The sequence below is a fragment of the Epinephelus fuscoguttatus genome, linkage group LG14 (assembly GCF_011397635.1).
Source record: "Epinephelus fuscoguttatus linkage group LG14, E.fuscoguttatus.final_Chr_v1".
Taxonomy (NCBI): domain Eukaryota; kingdom Metazoa; phylum Chordata; class Actinopteri; order Perciformes; family Serranidae; genus Epinephelus; species Epinephelus fuscoguttatus.
The window spans coordinates 31,857,582-31,870,341 of NC_064765.1; the positions used below are offsets into that span (position 1 = coordinate 31,857,582).

At 40.5% G+C, this 12,760-nt stretch overlaps 1 long non-coding RNA gene across 1 annotated transcript in view; it reads left to right on the forward strand.

Annotated features, from left to right (window-relative positions):
- The window catches only part of LOC125900772 (uncharacterized), a 59,940-nt gene extending 47,602 nt beyond the window's left edge, over window positions 1–12,338 (forward strand). The window contains exons 2-3 of the long non-coding RNA XR_007450873.1: window positions 7,214–7,386; window positions 11,898–12,338. This is a non-coding gene — a long non-coding RNA (uncharacterized LOC125900772). The remainder of the gene's footprint in view (window positions 1–7,213; window positions 7,387–11,897) is intronic.
- Window positions 12,339–12,760: the final 422 nt, after the last annotated feature.

Sequence of the window (12,760 nt, forward strand, 5' to 3'; positions counted from 1 at the left end):
CTTTCAGAATCCGTTGGAATTACCTTGATAACGTGCATGGTTGAGGAGTTACGGTAATTTGAATAATAAATATAAAAATGAAATTAAAATCGATTATGAGTTTTCCACATCAATGTTGCATTATTCAAGACAGAATCTGGGTGCATCTAAAAATCGATTTTTTTCCCCCACCTCTAGTACCAAAGCTCCTCAAGGACATCTTAGAACATGCTAATGTGACGTTGATTAAATATTTGTTAAAAATGAAGCAGAATTTGTTAAATTAAAGAATCACCATCGGCAGTTAGCCACCAAGAGTAGCCACTGGGACTAACCATAGACGGAAAATGCAACTCAACTAGTTCACTACTACTTCTGCTGTCTCATTAGAAGTTTCCTCATGATCCATCTACAGTAGGCCTAGTGCCCTCAGGAATAAGGTGGATAGACGTAAACCATTAAATCTAACCACTGAGTAGAGCAGAAGGCCCAAGGAAAAATGGCCTCACCAAAATGCATTTGGAACCCAATTGCACTGTTGTGCTTCAATAATGATTCAGAGTCACTAACGCTGTTCAGGGCTGTTTCAGGACACTCTGGGGGCCCCAGGCAAGAGGCACCTTGGAGGCCCCCCTGCCACAAAGAGAGAAATGTGAATGGCTCGTTTCTCCTCTGACACATCACATACCTGTGTGCCACCACGGCTCAGCTGTTCAGGTATTTCTGGTCAGTCATGAAAGCAGCATATTCAGTGCCAGGTGGCCAGTGCGCACCGTTATTGGACGGCGCATGGACACTCACCCTCTTGCGATTGGACTTTGAACTTATCCCACAGTAGTGGTACCGTGAGGTACTGTAGTACCACGGTACTCCAACAATGCTAGCGTAGGTGGCAACCAATCATGCGGGACACGGTCTCAATTTGCGTGACTCGTGAAAAGAGACAGAAATGCTGTGCAGTCGTGCACAATGCGGGACGTCTGGTCACCCTACTTAGCCACTCGCAAGCAGCAGCTACTAGGGGGCCCCATTAGGGGGGATTCCAACGTGTTGTCGTTGTTGCAGTGTCTATAGAGGTTCCATCATATTGTCAATGATATGGACCAATGTCAGCCGTCTCTGGGGGCCTCCTTCCAGCTCAGAGCCCTAGGCAATTGCCTAGTTTGCCTGTCCAGTTGTGACGGCCCTGACGCTGTTTTGGACCTGAAAACAAATCCAAAATTAAAGTTCCGACAGTATTCTCAGTTGTCATGAAACACTGTGGGGACATCATCTAAATGGAAGTTTTAATCAATTACTTTATCATTCTACTTTTGGGGACAAACTATCTGAAATGTATGTAAAACATTGGTGTCTGAATGATACTATTTATAACTCTGTTAAAATAGGCATTACTGAAGGAAAGAAGAAACATATCAATATGACAGGTGATTCAAAATTTTCAAACGGCAGTTTATTAAACAGTTTATACCGCCAATAGTGCTGAAACCTGGAAGCACTTTGTGCATATTTAAAGATGCAGAGCCACATTAGTTTGGTTCATCCAAAAAGTCCCAATTTAATTTGAATAATTGGAGTGTTGTCACCTGTCGGCAACCTTTGTTCCATATGAAGGGAGAGGCTTTTTAAATCTTCTTTACCCAGGATAGTTTTGCTGAGCATTTATGCTGTTTCTAAGCAACACCAGCCCCACACTCACTACATCAAGTTATTTAAGTCTGGGGTACTTGTATTGCATTGTAAAAGAGACTTCTGCTCATGCTTGAGGAGAATTCAAAAGAAAATCTACTTACTTTCAAGGCACTAAATGGGAATTATGCAGCTACAAGTTCCACTGACAGGGGGGAAAAGTTTTGCTGAATAAAAACGACAAACCACAAAAATGTCAGAAAAAATATTTGCCAAGCTTAAGTTAAAAAAAAAAGATTTAGAGATAACTTGCAGGAGTATGAAATCTTAGGAAGCCTTGAAAGTAGTGTGTATCTCCTTCAGCTCTGTGTCTCTTGAAGCAATTATTTGACAACCATTAACTACCCAGTTATACTATCTGACATCTGCCGAGCTGGTTTCTAGGGATAAGTAGTCTGTCGAACTGGATCTAGGGCAGCCTGTTATCAGGACACTAGAGACAATATCAACTCTTCAACTGGTATTTGTCTTTCTTTTTATCACTGATGATAACTATCCAGCTAGAGGATCCACAGAAGGAGATGTGTATATTACATTTTTCTGAACTACAAGGAAACTTATCCTTTCACACAACTTTGGGTGTATCCTCTTTGGAAGAAAATGACTGAATGCTGCTGGGATAGAAAGATATGCTAGTACCACTACCTGATTTGACATAAAGTAGTACTTTTTTTTAATATTCGAAATTTCTGATAACATTTGGCACTTGTTGATTATAGATATTAGACAAATTGGAGGACACAACCCATCCAGTGAGTCAAGGGCATGCATGCAGAGACATATTTAAGCTGAGGGGTGCTGCACAGAGTAAATGTGCATGCATGTCTATGTATTTGCATGGTCTTACAGGAAAACTGCTCCCTGTACTTATATCAGTGTCTCCATCCAAAGAATATGCCTCGCCTCAGACACAATTTCTCTCTGGATTGCATGAGTCAACATTTCTAACATTTCATTTTACATAGTGTTGGACTTCCAGCTTTCTCTTAGGTAAAGGCACTTATGTGCCCTTGGCAAATGTTCACGCCATCATTATCGTTGGCTGCCATAAACCTCCATCCTGATGGCTATGCCCCTGCAGTGGAAGTCCCTGGTGTCCATGGACTTTAAGGATCTACAGAGCAGGCGCAATCCTGGCAATCTTTTGGTCTTTCTCAGCCTGTCTTTGTTATTGATTAGCTCCCTCTACCATTAATCTTCCCTCAGGTTTAGCTGTCCCTGACCCCTGCACTTTGACTGATGTGATGATGTCATCACAATTAATGAAATTTGCACATTTTAAACACATTTTGTCATATATTTCCTGACCGGCACCTTGTCATATACAGTTCAAAATTGAACACAAATGTTAAGATAGCCCATAAATTACAGTAAAATAGCCAACTATGTAGAGACTGTGTTGTTCCACCCTTTGTCAGTAGGGTGTGCTTCAGCACCCTGAGCACCCACCTTCCCATTCCCATGGTCCAGGATCCGTCTTGTGGTCTCCTCTCAGTCAGTTGTGGCCAGAAAGCAACCGTCAGTGGTAGAAATCAGCAGCTCAACCTCAAAGACCTCCTGAATCACTGAGCTTCTTGATCTTCATCAGAGAGGTTAGAACAAACACTGGCTGCTGAACTGAGGGCTTTCCTTTGGAGCTTAACTCTTCATCACCTTCACCTAACTGGTGGCAATCCCTTTAACAATCAGCCATAAAGCCTCCTTGATGCGTGAGTTCCTCATGGGTCAGCCTCAATTACAGAATCCACCTTTTTTCAGGAGAAGAACCATGGTCTCAGACTTGGAGGTGCTGATCTTCATTCACCACACTCAGCTGAGGGGTTTTGGTTCGGTTCACACTGGAGGCCATTTTAAGATGAAGCTAAACTAACAGCAGTAACCAAGAACTGGAAATAGTCTTTTTCCTGGGTCATTCCTATGTTTTCAGGGTCCCATGTTCCCCAGATTTAAATGGCGCACAATAGGAACACGACAAAGGCGCCTATATTCCCAAAGTAATGGGAACTTGAAACAGGTCAAACTGGATGCAAACACAATAGAAGGGTTACAGTAATGTGTGTTTACAGGATATCGAACCATGGAACATAGGTCCCTGGGAACACAGATACACTCTCTTTTCCACCAAAGGAACTTAACAACCAATGATCTGGAGTGTCTCATAACCTGCTCTCATAAGAACCCATAAGGTCTTGGTTCCTTCAACTTTCTTTCGCAAATCTGAATGTTTTGGATACAAGTAATGTAATGGTGATAAGCATGATCATTTTCATAGGTAAGTGTGGTTTGTATTGATTAGGTTTTGTTCAAGTTTTTCAAATGTCAGCATCATTAAATTGCAGAGTAAACAGTGGGAACAGAAGCAGAACCTGTGACAGTGGGCTCTTTTTTGATAAAATGAACAACACAATCTTTGCTCATTTTCACAGAACACAATCTGTTTCCATCATCTGCAGGATGAAACAGACTGTCTCACTAGTTTATTTCACTTCTGTCCTTCAGATGCTCAGCTGTGAACATACTGCTAAAATCCCATAACTTGTACTTGGCAGCCATTCAGTTCGCCAAGGCTGCAACAAAACTGTGGCTTGATAACATTTTGTTCAAGGATCTGCTCAACAGTACCAGACTCAACGGTAGTTACACAGCAGTAAAGTTGAAAGTCTGCAAAGCCTTGGCTGTCTCAGAAACCAATAACCTTTCACAATATGTGTTTACATACACAAAGTACTTTGATAAATTTGTTTACATGCGTACATCAGCACGCAACAGCAGCTGTTTAATAGAGCCCTCTGTCCTCCAGTTATTTGTAGCATTTTATATTGATCCTGTGGCATACTGCTTGTTTTGTCCGCTTATTCACAAGCAAAGTTGTGCACTCACACACACACACACACACACACACACACACACACACCACTGAGCCATTAAGGAAGCTCTTATTTGTGGCCTTGGATCAATGTTAGAACCAGGTTTTTAAAGCTCAGACATCATGCACACATCCAACATACAGTCAGTCAAACAGACTCAATACGCTTGAGCAGAATATCAAACACTGAAATAACTGAATTAAAACAAGAAGAGGAGGTTGCAGGTTCTCCTTTATCAAATCATTACTTCACTTGGACTTAGAAATGACTTCATATCCTCCACAAGCCAAAATAGTAACATTTATGTTATGTAGTACAGTGGTTCCAAGCTGGTCCAGCCACGGGTCCAAATTGCTCCTTAGTCATTAGTTCAAGGTCCATAAAGTTTAATAAATTCAGCATCTAGTGTATTTGGCCATGTCGTCGAGCTAGTTTGCTGTCTTTGTGAAGTAGCTGTTTGTAATTTACTTGACAACAGGAAACAGGAAATTCATAGTACTTTAAAATAAAGTGTGTTTTTTACAAATCTGACACATTCGGGAGTCACTTGTGGTCTATTCAGAATGGACCCGTGACTCACTTTTCGACTGTGACCCACCAGTTGGGAACCGCTGATATGGTGTGCACACATCCAGGCGCCCAGAATTAAACTTTTGTCTGTCAGGTTGATGGGCTCACTGCAACCCACTGGCATGACTCCACCAAAGATCATTTGTGAGGTAAAAGAAGTATTTGTTTGCAACATCACGCTTACTTCACAAGTGGATAGTCTGAAGCTGAGAGAGAGTAACACTGAATCACTGATGAATCAAAAAACAGCAATCAAACAAAGATGTTTGAATTTCATTCTAGCGTGATTCATTCTTGATTGTTTGTGTGATGCACACAAAATATGTGGTCACATATTTGCAATACCTGCGTCAGTGGATGATTATATGTATTCTAGCTCTCACTGATGATTTATTATACATTTTGAGAGACTTTGGACTTGATACCTTGGTGAAATACCCAACACTGTCAGTAGGTGGCAGCAAAAGGGAACTCTGCTTTGCACTCTTGTTGACTCTCTTGTCACGGCTGTGAAGGGTCAGTGCAGCAACAACCTAATGTTATCCTGTCTGCTCATTCAACCTTTTTATGCCTCCGCACTTGCAATAGCTGTGGCCGGAATGTGTTATGTTTTCGTCCGTCCATCTCGTCCGTCTCATTCTAATGCACGTGACATCTCAAGAACACCTTGTGTCCACCAGTTTCTTCAAATTGGCACAAACAACTTGGACTGAAGGGTGAGGTTATTAGTTTTTGGTGGTCAAAGGTCAAGGTCACTGTGACCTTGCATCCATCTCATTCTCGTGAACATGATATCTTAAGAAAACCTTGTGACATCAATTTAAATTTGGTGCAAACATTCACTTGAACTGAAGGATGAACTGATTAGATTATGTTGTTCAAAGGTAAAGGTCACTGTGGCCTCACAAAACACATTTTTGGTCGTAACTTATGAATTCATATACTAATTTTGACAGAATTTCACAGGAACGTCTTAGAGGATTAAATAACAATGTGGTTGCATTTTATATCCAAAAGATCAAAGGTCAACTTCACTGTGACATAATGTTCTGCAAAAACACTGTTCTGGCCATGACTCAACATTATATTCTACGAACAGAAGGGTCTTTGGTGCCCACCTTTAAACTGTGTTGATGTTATAAATCTTCTATGCTGCTTTGAGGAAGATGTGTGTGAAGCATCCACATTTAGTATATATAGCTTCTTTACAAAAACATCCATATTTGAAGTATTGTCCACTGCCATGGCTACATATGAGTCTGGACACACATAGGCGCAAACTGTAACTGCAACTTGACTGGTTCGTGGAGGACCAACCGTGAGGTGATCATTCTAGTTATCAGATGAATGTCATGTATAAGCACAAAAACTTTTTAAGAGCTGTACGTAAGAATATCTGAATCAGGGGGCCTGCACTTAAGTTGATTCTGAACTGCAGACCAGTGCCATCTGAAGGTCTTGCCATCATGGCGGTCTAACAGTTTGTTTACTTTACGTTTACCTGCTCTTTACTTACAGTATTTGGCCTGAAACTTAAGAGCCCTGGAAACCAGAATTAAACTGCATAATGACTTAATCAGTTATATGCTGTATTCAGGAACACCTGTCAAAACCTGAAATTGCACACAGTTACATGAGAGATTTACTGCATTTTATATTGTTGGAAAAAAGGTAACTATTTTTCTGTGTCAAGTATGAAAGTACAAATAAAACTAGGCTATGGTGAGTTAATGCAGCAATAGCCTGATGTGGTACTGTATGCTCATTTTACCTTTTATATCAGAAAGACTGTTAGCATGGTTGTATGTCTGGGACCTGCCACACTGGGCATGCGCGCGTGCGTGTGTGTACAGGACGAGGAAGGAGTGTGGGTGGAGGACGGAATAGATTTGTGAGACTGTTGTGGATAAAAGCCTGACATGAGGGGGGGAATCATTGAGGTGTCATGTTATCTGCCAGACACCGAACTCCAAGCAAACCACAGACTGTCTGCAACGTGTCTGTGATTTACACTGGGGGCATACAACACGACTGAACAGACTGCAAAAAGATTGGACATCACACGTTAATGACTGGAATTCACACCTTCATTTTTCTGCAATGCACAGGGCGCCTGGATGGTTCTTTGGAGATGCACACTAAAAAGGATGACATCTTGGATAACTCTTCAGGGCAGCTGAGAGAGAGCAGAGAGAGATCAAATTCAAATGAAGTGATGATTCATGGATGGATGTGTAGACAGGTGGGATTAGAGGCTTGCAGGCAGTGTCAGTAAAGCAAGGTAAGATCGATTAAATGCTTCTCTTTCTAGTTAATCATGGGAAACACTCAACCTCTCTGACCTTAGCAATATCATCAGCTACTCTACAGATCAAACCAATTTATTGTACAGGCTGAACCATTGCTTAAAGCAACCATATTTTTGAATTACAGTACTGAAAGTATATTAAATTTGTTCATATTCCCCTTTAAACTGAATATAAATGGAGAATTGAAGCAAAGATGAAGACATAGAGATGCACTTGCAGATACTGAACAATACCATAAATCACAGTTAAAGAAATGATAATTTAGTGAAATTAGTTATGGCCAATGTGTTGACATATTCAGCACATACTGAACACTGTATTCACTCCCTTTTAGCTCTATGTTTGGTCTGCACCAACTCAAGAGGGAAACATCTGGCTCTTTCGCTACTACATTCCCAAGCTAGTTGTTAACTTTGCTAACTTTATATGCCTGCCATTTGGTGATTGGCAGAAAATAATCAACATAAAGCTGATGCAAACAGAGTCGGATGTTTATTTTCTGTGGGATTGTCACTAGGAGTGACCCATTTTACTTTACACATAGTCATTTGAATTAAGCAATATCACACTCGAGCTCGTGATGTTATACTCGTATATTGTCACGGCTGTGATTTGGTCATAGGCACGAGGCCGCAGGCCTACAACAGTTTAACAGTTAAATAAGCAAGGCTGATTAAGAAATGTTGAAAAATGGGGACAAAATAGATAATTTAAGCATTTTATTTGTCTTCCGCCAACAAAAATAGTTCCCTCAGGACTCTGCTGATAGCCAGATAGCACATTATGTTGCCTAGGTGGACGTGGTACAACTATTTGGTCAGTTTAAAGTGGAATCTGAGCCCAAACTGCACTGAACCCCTTTGCTCGCTCTACACTCGACCAAACTCCAGTACATAGATGCACTATAATTACTTTGTGGTGAGATGAGAAGGACTGCACTTTTCAGGCAGCCATATTAACATCATAAAATTCACACATACACAGGCTAATTGACTATAACAGTGATATAGGCAGGGTGTGTGTCTCGGAGGAACCATACACCATCCACACTGGTAGTCACACATGGAAGCTTGATTATTGCCTTTTAAATTAAATGGAATGGATAAGAATCCATCCTCCCTCAGTGTGTTTATTTCTGGCTTTTTTCATCAAGATACCCTTCATTTTTTATTTAATTACTTCCCCTCTCACTTTATTTTCCTCTTTTCCTTTCCTTTCTTCCTTTCTCTTCCCTCTAGACTCCATTCCCACGCAATGCTATTAACTTCTAATTGAGGCTGATTGATGGGAGGAGACACAGATTGGTTTTGAAATAGCCTGACATTTAAAAATCATCTTTGGTTTTGAAATAGGCTGCCGTTTCATTATCCTCCTCCTGTATTCTCCTTCTGTCTGCGCCTCCTTATTGTACAAAGAATACATTAAAACAGAAGACTGTAAAGAATGCTACAGACTTATGTGTAAGCTAGCATAGCGTCATCAATAATGCATGTTCCCTTTGACTGTACAGCTAGTCCACAGAGGCCTGTCCAGAGGCCCTTTAGTATGTGGATCTAATGCGACATTGTAAGATATCATGTAGGATACGTAAAAAATAAACTATTTGAATTAGGTGTAAGGATTTTATTCAGCATTGACAAAAATCATTTTCAACAACAACAATTTCTCTTTTGTATTGTAAGTACCAGCAGGTTGACTTCTGAAACTCTCATTTTGAGTCAGATTGTGCAATACAAAGACAAATTAAGCTAAATGAAAGGTTTAAAAGTCAACTGAGGCCTGCTGCTGAACCCTTCAAAGCGTGAATATGTTACTAACAGACACGCTACACAGTGGAATTTACATTACGATTTAATTGGGTTTTTTTTTTTTTTTTTTTTTTTTTTTTTACTTCTTGTCATATATTAAAGGCCATCTAATATTCAAGCCAATATGGCAGATTTCTTCTCCATGCAGTTACTCAATCTGGCATGATTAAATGACTTTACATGATTTTTTGATCTCTGAAAAGTATGAGAATCAAAATTCCAAGCTAGAGCTACATGTCTAAGAAAAAAAAAGGTAGCATCCTCACCAGTCGATGGTCCATGTTAAGCCCCTTTTACACTGCCAGATGTTCCGCAAATGTTGGGCCGTTTTGCCAGCAAGCTGCAAGTGTTTAGACACAGAGTTGATCTGAGGTGCCCAATTTTCCGCCTCGTAGGGTAGTCATATTGGCGGAACCCTTTTAGTTTAAAAAGACTGAGGCGGCATTCTGCAATGGGAGGGGCTGTTGAAGACTTGTGGGAGGAACTTTTGATGACGCCACACGTGACCCACTGGCGGTGGATAAACAGGAAACAGCTTACAGCAGGAATGAGCAGCTAGTAGCAAGAGGGAAACGCAAACCTGACAGACACTGTAAAGATGAGCAACTGGGGAGACAAGGAATAGTGGGCCCTCCTTTCCTTTGCAAACGAAGAGGCCATTAACCGTCAGATGACAGGAATGGTGAAGAATGGGCCGAGTAATGAGAGAATCGCCGAAGGACTGACTAGCCGTGGCTTCCTTCCCATGTCATTGGTTACATCACACGCCAAGCTACACGTTTTGTTACTTGCTCATGCCCCCATTGCCCCGGAAAAGGCACATTCTGTTTAAACAAAAGTAGGCAGCGGCATTTTGCTGCACACCCCGATTTTGTTTTTATACTGTCAATGCTGAAAGAAGACTGATTGGGCTTTCCTGCAAATTTGCACAACTCCTATCTAAAAAGGGCTTTAGAGACATGGAATGAGGAGCAGGATTGTTCTTGTATTGCAGTGAGGGGCTGATTAGTCCCAGTAATGGTATCATAAATTGTAAATGTAATAAAAAGGTTACTGTTTTTCTAACATGACCCTTACAGTACTTTCGGACACGTCACACAGAGGTTTGATTAAGGCTTTATTGTCTCAATAACATGTTTCACTTTTACAAGGGTAAAGGCTGTGAGGATGGGGTTAGGTCCTAGGAATCTTTTTCTATCCAATGTTCCCATCAGGGCTACCAACTCTCATCACTTTGTAGACTGAGAACATAAACCTGAAAGAAGCTTAGCTGCAAAGTCAGTTACATCTGAAGAAAAAAACTTAAACATACATCAAAGTACAGGCTGATTACATCTTGCTTTGTGGTGTCGTTCAACATGTTACCAATGATGCATCATGTTTTAGATGTCCATTCTGTCTGTCTTTTGGATCTCTTTTACTCAACAAGTCGATGGTTAGTTGCTGCTATGTCCACACCTGAGGACAGCGCAGGCTTGTAAACCAAACTGCATCACCAGATTGCATTCAAGTCTGCCATGCCAAGCATGCTCTTCCCATCATGATGAACTGACAGTTTTGGAATCCTTTAAGAATTTTCCCCAGAGGAAACTGATTGTTGTCTGCGACTTTGGAAGGAAATTATTTAAAACTTTAGTTTTGAACCTGGACAGTCTATCACACCATGTCGCTCATTACAGCAACACATCTACCTGTATTATATTTTAAAATGTGGAGCTCCGGGCAACATTTTGGCCTTGTTTAAAAAAGATGATGGGACTCTGAGGTAAAGATTGGCAGAAACAGACGGTTCCGAGGGGTTTATAGACCATCTGAGAAATTTAAGTGGTTCGAAATTGTGGAGGTGTGCAAATTGTTTTCAATGTACGTATCTTCAACAGGCCTGTTGAGGTGCAGGAAAAACTGTAGAATAATTCATCAAAACAACACATATGATGTACACATTAACACAGAGGATTCAATGCTTAACAGATGCTGGTTGCACAAAATGTAACCAGCAGATCTGCTGTGTGGAATTGTGCGCAACATCACTCCAGCTGTATTTTCACACTGAAAAAACCCCTCCGGATGCTTGCAAGCTACTACAGCAATAACTACCAAAAACAGCCCAAACTCGTTGGAACACTCCTCAGGACATGAATTCAATAGATTTCTTGTATCATTCCTTCTGTGAAGCGCAGACGTCATCGCCACTATGATCCACTCAAGTCTGAATCATAACTATAAAAGTGCTAGTACAGCTTATGCACTTGCACAATCTACTAGCGGGAATATGAGCATTTAATTTATTTAATTTAACCCATAACACGCATGCCCACCAGGGATAAATGATCAAAAGCAGAGAGGGGGGAATCCACCTCATGCCCCCTGGCAATTTGCACTTGAGATGCTAAGCTTTGATTGGACAATGGCTGTAAAATTCATGCAGCTCGACAAATGTCTCAGCAGAATGTTTTAGTTTGACATTACTCAATAAACTTTTTCATGTCACCGACCTCAAAGCATACCCACATTAAGTTGCAGACCCCATTACATTTTGTCATGCCATATGGGAGTGTATTGTTGTTTTGTTATCAACTATATAACTGTGTAGTGTATGCATGGTGTAACATGGGACACAGTGATAATGGTTACTGACTGAAATAATCATTAAATTTAAGTATTCCTCATTTTAGGGTGGACCCCCTGGAACTCTCTAATTGACACTGGATGTTCCCTGAAACCACGATCTTGATTATATCACACATTTTAAATAACAACAGTTTGTCAGACAACGACCCAGCTCTCCTCAAGCTTAGACTTACTGAAGAAAGAGAAGATGGATCACATGCAGATGACAATGTGTTGGTCTCTGTTCTTGCCAAAACATCCTGATGATATTATAATGTTTCTGAGTTTCTCTTTATATGGAATCTGCTTTACAGCTGCTGTGTCTGCAGGCATTTTAACAACCTGCTGATTTCAGTAATGAGTTCATCTGGTCTAACGGGTACAAGCCTGCACCCCTTACATGCTTTCAGTGAGAGAAAAAAACATTTACTTTCGTTTTTATATTGTTTTTGTACTTGGATTGAAATTTTACTTCTTTCTATAATGAAAAAGGGAAAAGGAGGAAACATGGGGAGTGAACTGTTGGAATGCTTTAGCTTCTGGGACTGGCTAAACACTGTTATCTATTTCTATGTTTCATAACTGTTGTCATCAAAAATGTTTCCTAATAAATAAAATTATCTTCCTGTGTGTGTATAAAGAGCTTTTTGGTGTGGTTATTCTGCACATCAATATATTTTCAAACTCTGGTTTTAGTATGAGCACTTTCACTCAAAAAGCGAATATTATGAGGCAGAAAAGTGATAAATGTTTCCTGAATGAGGTCGATTTTTCTTTGCTAACCTACCTCACATAAAGGCATCAACCAATCACATTGTGTTGATACTTATGGGGATTACAGAACAACAACATGGAGGTTCCGTACTCTGAACCAAGATGATAAACTTTGTTACTCCTTTTAACCTTGACAAAGGCAACACATACCTCA